We start from the raw sequence: 7,114 nt of genomic DNA on the forward strand, positions 1-7,114 counted from the left end.
GAAGTTACGCTGTAGCGCAGACAGGCGAGCAGCGGCAGGGTGTGAACGCCGGAAGCGCGAACAGACGGCCCGCACTTTATGCAGCAGCTCTGACATGTCGGGGTAGTTGCGAATGAACTTCTGCACCACCAAATTCAGCACATGTGCCAGGCAAGGGATGTGCGTCAAACCGGCTAGTCCCAGAGCTGCAACGAGATTTCGCCCATTATCGCACACCACCAGGCCGGGCTTGAGGCTCACCGGCAGCAACCACTCGTCGTTCTGTTGTTCTATACCCCGCCACAACTCCTGTGCGGTGTGGGGCCTGTCCCCCAAACATATGAGTTTCAGAATGGCCTGCTGACGTTTACCCCGGGCTGTGCTGAAGTTGGTGGTGAAGGTGTGTGGCTGACTGGATGAGCAGGTGGAAGAAGAGGAGGAGGAAGCTGAGTAGGAGGAGGAGGAGACAGGAGGCAAAGAATGTTGCCCTGCGATCCTTGGCGGCGGAAGGACGTGCGCCAAACAGCTCTCCGCCTGGGGCCCAGCCGCCACTACATTTACCCAGTGTGCAGTTAGGGAAATATAGCGTCCCTGGCTGTGCTTACTGGTCCACGTATCTGTGGTTAGGTGGACCTTGCCACAGATGGCGTTGCGCAGTGCACACTTGATTTTATCGGACACTTGTTTGTGCAGGGAAGGCACGGCTCTCTTGGAGAAGTAGTGGCGGCTGGGAACAACATACTGTGGGACAGCAAGCGACATGAGCTGTTTGAAGCTGTGTGTGTCCACCAGCCTAAATGACAGCATTTCATAGGCCAGTAGTTTAGAAATGCTGGCATTCAGGGCCAGGGATCGAGGGTGGCTAGGTGGGAATTTACGCTTTCTCTCAAATGTTTGTGAGATGGAGAGCTGAACGCTGCCGTGTGACATGGTTGAGATGCTTGGTGACGCAGGTGATGGTGTTGGTGGTACATCCCATGTTTGCTGGGCGGCAGGTGCCAACGTTCCTCCAGAGGCAGAGGAAGAGGCCGAGGCGGCGGCAGCAGCAGCAGAAGAGGCCGAGGCGGCGGCAGCAGCAGAAGAGGCCAAGGCGGCAGCAGCAGAAGAGGTAGCAGGGGGAGCCTGAGTGACTTCCTTGTTTTTAAGGTGTTTACTCCACTGCAGTTCATGCTTTGCATGCAGGTGCCTGGTCATGCAGGTTGTGCTAAGGTTCAGAACGTTAATGCCTCGCTTCAGGCTCTGATGGCACAGCATGCAAACCACTCGAGTCTTGTCGTCAGCACATTGTTTGAAGAAGTGCCAAGCCAGGGAACTCCTTGAAGCTGCCTTTGGGGTGCTCGGTCCCAGATGGCGGCGGTCAGTAGCAGGCGGAGTCTCTTGGCGGCAGGTGTTCTGATTTTGCCCACTGCTCCCTCTTTTGCTACGCTGTTGGCTCGGTCTCACCACTGCCTCTTCCTCCGAACTCTGAAAGTCAGTGGCACGACCTTCATTCCATGTGGGGTCTAGGACCTCATCGTCCCCTGCATCGTCTTCCACCCAGTCTTGATCCCTGACCTCCTGTTCAGTCTGCACACTGCAGAAAGACGCAGCAGTTGGCACCTGTGTTTCGTCATCATCAGAGACGTGCTGAGGTGGTATTCCCATGTCCTCATCATCAGGAAACATAAGTGGTTGTGCGTTAGTGCATTCTATCTCTTCCACCCCTGGGGAAGGGCTAGGTGGATGCCCTTGGGAAACCCTAGCAGCAGAGTCTTCAAACAGCATAAGAGACTGCTGCATAACTTGAGGCTCAGACAGTTTCCCTGATATGCATGGGGGTGATGTGACAGACTGATGGGCTTGGTTTTCATGCGCCATCTGTGCGCTTTCTGCAGAAGACTGGGTGGGAGATAATGTGAACGTGCTGGATCCACTGTCGGCCACCCAATTGACTAATGCCTGTACCTGCTCAGGCCTTACCATCCTTAGAACGGCATTGGGCCCCACAAAATATTGCTGTTAATTCTGCTGGCTACTGGGACCTGAGGTAGTTGGTTCACTAGGACGTGTGGCTGTGGCAGAACGGCACGTCCTCTCCCAGCACCAGAGGGTCCACTAACACCACCACGACCATGTCCACGTCCGCGTCCCTTATTAGATGTTTTCCTCATTGTTCCCGTTCACCACAATTTTGAGAATGGCAAATTTGGAAATAGTTTTTCTACCCAGAAAAAAAAATGTGCTTTTACGGTCACTAGAAATAACTTGACCAGCTAAAACAGTACAGATTTGGTTGAATAGAAATGTGAGGCCTTTTTTTTTTTGCGCTGTGTGACAGGTATAGGTTTAATCACAGAATCAGACTTCTATGCACGGTAGCGTGTGTCTTAGGTTTTTCTGAATGACACTATCAGTACCTTCAATGTAAGATATCCTTTTTGGGATAGATTTCAAGTAGGCCTCAAATACCAGAAACTAGTTATTTTGAGAATGGCAAATTTGGGAATAGTTTTTCAACCCAGAAAAAAAAATGTGCTTTTACGGTCACTAGAAATAACTTGACCAGCTAAAACAGTACAGATTTGGTTGAATAGAAATGTGAGGCCTGTTTTTTTTTGCGCTGTGTGACAGGTATAGGTTTAATCACAGAATCAGACTTCTATCTGCACGGTAGCGTGTGTCTTAGGTTTTTCTGAATGACACTATCAGTACCTTCAATGTAAGATATCCTTTTTGGGATAGATTTCAAGTAGGCCTCAAATACCAGAAACTAGTTATTTTAAGAATGGCAAATTTGGGAATAGTTTTTCAACCCAGAAAAAAAAAAGTGCTTTTACGGTCACTAGAAATAACTTGACCAGCTAAAACAGTACAGATTTGGTTGAATAGAAATGTGAGGCCTGTTTTTTTTTGCGCTGTGTGACAGGTATAGGTTTAATCACAGAATCAGACTTCTATCAGCACGGTAGCGTGTGTCTTAGGTTTTTCTGAATGGCACTATCAGTACCTTCAATGTAAGATATCCTTTTTGGGATAGATTTCAAGTAGGCCTCAAATACCAGAAACTAGTTATTTTCAGAATGGCAAATTTGGGAATAGTTTTTCAACCCAGAAAAAAAAATGTGCTTTTACGGTCACTAGAAATAACTTGACCAGCTAAAACAGTACAGATTTGGTTGAATAGAAATGTGAGGCCTGTTTTTTTTTGCGCTGTGTGACAGGTATAGGTTTAATCACAGAATCAGACTTCTATCAGCACGGTAGCGTGTGTCTTAGGTTTTTCTCAATGGCACTATCATCACCTTCAATGTAAGATATCCTTTTTGGGATAGATTTCAAGTAGGCCTCAAATACCAGAAACTAGTTTTTTTGAGAATGGCAAATTTGGGAATAGTTTTTCAACCCAGAAAAAAAAATGTGCTTTTACGGTCACTAGAAATAACTTGACCAGCTAAAACAGTACAGATTTGGTTGAATAGAAATGTGAGGCCTTTTTTTTTTTGCGCTGTGTGACAGGTATAGGTTTAATCACAGAATCAGACTTCTATGCACGGTAGCGTGTGTCTTAGGTTTTTCTGAATGACACTATCAGTACCTTCAATGTAAGATATCCTTTTTGGGATAGATTTCAAGTAGGCCTCAAATACCAGAAACTAGTTATTTTGAGAATGGCAAATTTGGGAATAGTTTTTCAACCCAGAAAAAAAAATGTGCTTTTACGGTCACTAGAAATAACTTGACCAGCTAAAACAGTACAGATTTGGTTGAATAGAAATGTGAGGCCTGTTTTTTTTTGCGCTGTGTGACAGGTATAGGTTTAATCACAGAATCAGACTTCTATCTGCACGGTAGCGTGTGTCTTAGGTTTTTCTGAATGACACTATCAGTACCTTCAATGTAAGATATCCTTTTTGGGATAGATTTCAAGTAGGCCTCAAATACCAGAAACTAGTTATTTTGAGAATGGCAAATTTGGGAATAGTTTTTCAACCCAGAAAAAAAAAAAGTGCTTTTACGGTCACTAGAAATAATTTGACCAGCTAAAACAGTACAGATTTGGTTGAATAGAAATGTGAGGCCTGTTTTTTTTTTGCGCTGTGTGACAGGTATAGGTTTAATCACAGAATCAGACTTCTATCAGCACGGTAGCGTGTGTCTTAGGTTTTTCTGAATGGCACTATCAGCACCTTCAATGTAAGATATCCTTTTTGGGATAGATTTCAAGTAGGCCTCAAATACCAGAAACTAGTTATTTTGAGAATGGCAAATTTGGGAATAGTTTTTCAACCCAGAAAAAAAAATGTGCTTTTACGGTCACTAGAAATAACTTGACCAGCTAAAACAGTACAGATTTGGTTGAATAGAAATGTGAGGCCTTTTTTTTTTTGCGCTGTGTGACAGGTATAGGTTTAATCACAGAATCAGACTTCTATGCACGGTAGCGTGTGTCTTAGGTTTTTCTGAATGACACTATCAGTACCTTCAATGTAAGATATCCTTTTTGGGATAGATTTCAAGTAGGCCTCAAATACCAGAAACTAGTTATTTTGAGAATGGCAAATTTGGGAATAGTTTTTCAACCCAGAAAAAAAAATGTGCTTTTACGGTCACTAGAAATAACTTGACCAGCTAAAACAGTACAGATTTGGTTGAATAGAAATGTGAGGCCTGTTTTTTTTTGCGCTGTGTGACAGGTATAGGTTTAATCACAGAATCAGACTTCTATCTGCACGGTAGCGTGTGTCTTAGGTTTTTCTGAATGACACTATCAGTACCTTCAATGTAAGATATCCTTTTTGGGATAGATTTCAAGTAGGCCTCAAATACCAGAAACTAGTTATTTTAAGAATGGCAAATTTGGGAATAGTTTTTCAACCCAGAAAAAAAAAAGTGCTTTTACGGTCACTAGAAATAACTTGACCAGCTAAAACAGTACAGATTTGGTTGAATAGAAATGTGAGGCCTGTTTTTTTTTGCGCTGTGTGACAGGTATAGGTTTAATCACAGAATCAGACTTCTATCAGCACGGTAGCGTGTGTCTTAGGTTTTTCTGAATGGCACTATCAGTACCTTCAATGTAAGATATCCTTTTTGGGATAGATTTCAAGTAGGCCTCAAATACCAGAAACTAGTTATTTTCAGAATGGCAAATTTGGGAATAGTTTTTCAACCCAGAAAAAAAAATGTGCTTTTACGGTCACTAGAAATAACTTGACCAGCTAAAACAGTACAGATTTGGTTGAATAGAAATGTGAGGCCTGTTTTTTTTTGCGCTGTGTGACAGGTATAGGTTTAATCACAGAATCAGACTTCTATCAGCACGGTAGCGTGTGTCTTAGGTTTTTCTCAATGGCACTATCATCACCTTCAATGTAAGATATCCTTTTTGGGATAGATTTCAAGTAGGCCTCAAATACCAGAAACTAGTTTTTTTGAGAATGGCAAATTTGGGAATAGTTTTTCAACCCAGAAAAAAAAATGTGCTTTTACGGTCACTAGAAATAACTTGACCAGCTAAAACAGTACAGATTTGGTTGAATAGAAATGTGAGGCCTTTTTTTTTTTGCGCTGTGTGACAGGTATAGGTTTAATCACAGAATCAGACTTCTATGCACGGTAGCGTGTGTCTTAGGTTTTTCTGAATGACACTATCAGTACCTTCAATGTAAGATATCCTTTTTGGGATAGATTTCAAGTAGGCCTCAAATACCAGAAACTAGTTATTTTGAGAATGGCAAATTTGGGAATAGTTTTTCAACCCAGAAAAAAAAATGTGCTTTTACGGTCACTAGAAATAACTTGACCAGCTAAAACAGTACAGATTTGGTTGTATAGAAATGTGAGGCCTGTTTTTTTTTGCGCTGTGTGACAGGTATAGGTTTAATCACAGAATCAGACTTCTATCTGCACGGTAGCGTGTGTCTTAGGTTTTTCTGAATGACACTATCAGTACCTTCAATGTAAGATATCCTTTTTGGGATAGATTTCAAGTAGGCCTCAAATACCAGAAACTAGTTATTTTGAGAATGGCAAATTTGGGAATAGTTTTTCAACCCAGAAAAAAAAAAAGTGCTTTTACGGTCACTAGAAATAATTTGACCAGCTAAAACAGTACAGATTTGGTTGAATAGAAATGTGAGGCCTGTTTTTTTTTTGCGCTGTGTGACAGGTATAGGTTTAATCACAGAATCAGACTTCTATCAGCACGGTAGCGTGTGTCTTAGGTTTTTCTGAATGGCACTATCAGCACCTTCAATGTAAGATATCCTTTTTGGGATAGATTTCAAGTAGGCCTCAAATACCAGAAACTAGTTATTTTGAGAATGGCAAATTTGGGAATAGTTTTTCAACCCAGAAAAAAAATGTGCTTTTACGGTCACTAGAAATAACTTGACCAGCTAAAACAGTACAGATTTGGTTGAATAGAAATGTGAGGCCTGTTTTTTTTTGCGCTGTGTGACAGGTATAGGTTTAATCACAGAATCAGACTTCTATCTGCACGGTAGCGTGTGTCTTAGGTTTTTCTGAATGACACTATCAGTACCTTCAATGTAAGATATCCTTTTTGGGATAGATTTCAAGTAGGCCTCAAATACCAGAAACTAGTTATTTTAAGAATGGCAAATTTGGGAATAGTTTTTCAACCCAGAAAAAAAAAAGTGCTTTTACGGTCACTAGAAATAACTTGACCAGCTAAAACAGTACAGATTTGGTTGAATAGAAATGTGAGGCCTGTTTTTTTTTGCGCTGTGTGACAGGTATAGGTTTAATCACAGAATCAGACTTCTATCAGCACGGTAGCGTGTGTCTTAGGTTTTTCTGAATGGCACTATCAGTACCTTCAATGTAAGATATCCTTTTTGGGATAGATTTCAAGTAGGCCTCAAATACCAGAAACTAGTTATTTTCAGAATGGCAAATTTGGGAATAGTTTTTCAACCCAGAAAAAAAAATGTGCTTTTACGGTCACTAGAAATAACTTGACCAGCTAAAACAGTACAGATTTGGTTGAATAGAAATGTGAGGCCTGTTTTTTTTTGCGCTGTGTGACAGGTATAGGTTTAATCACAGAATCAGACTTCTATCAGCACGGTAGCGTGTGTCTTAGGTTTTTCTGAATGGCACTATCAGTCACCTTCAATGTAAGATATCCTTT

The sequence above is a fragment of the Bufo bufo genome, chromosome 3 (genome assembly GCF_905171765.1).
Source record: "Bufo bufo chromosome 3, aBufBuf1.1, whole genome shotgun sequence".
Lineage (NCBI taxonomy): Eukaryota > Metazoa > Chordata > Amphibia > Anura > Bufonidae > Bufo > Bufo bufo.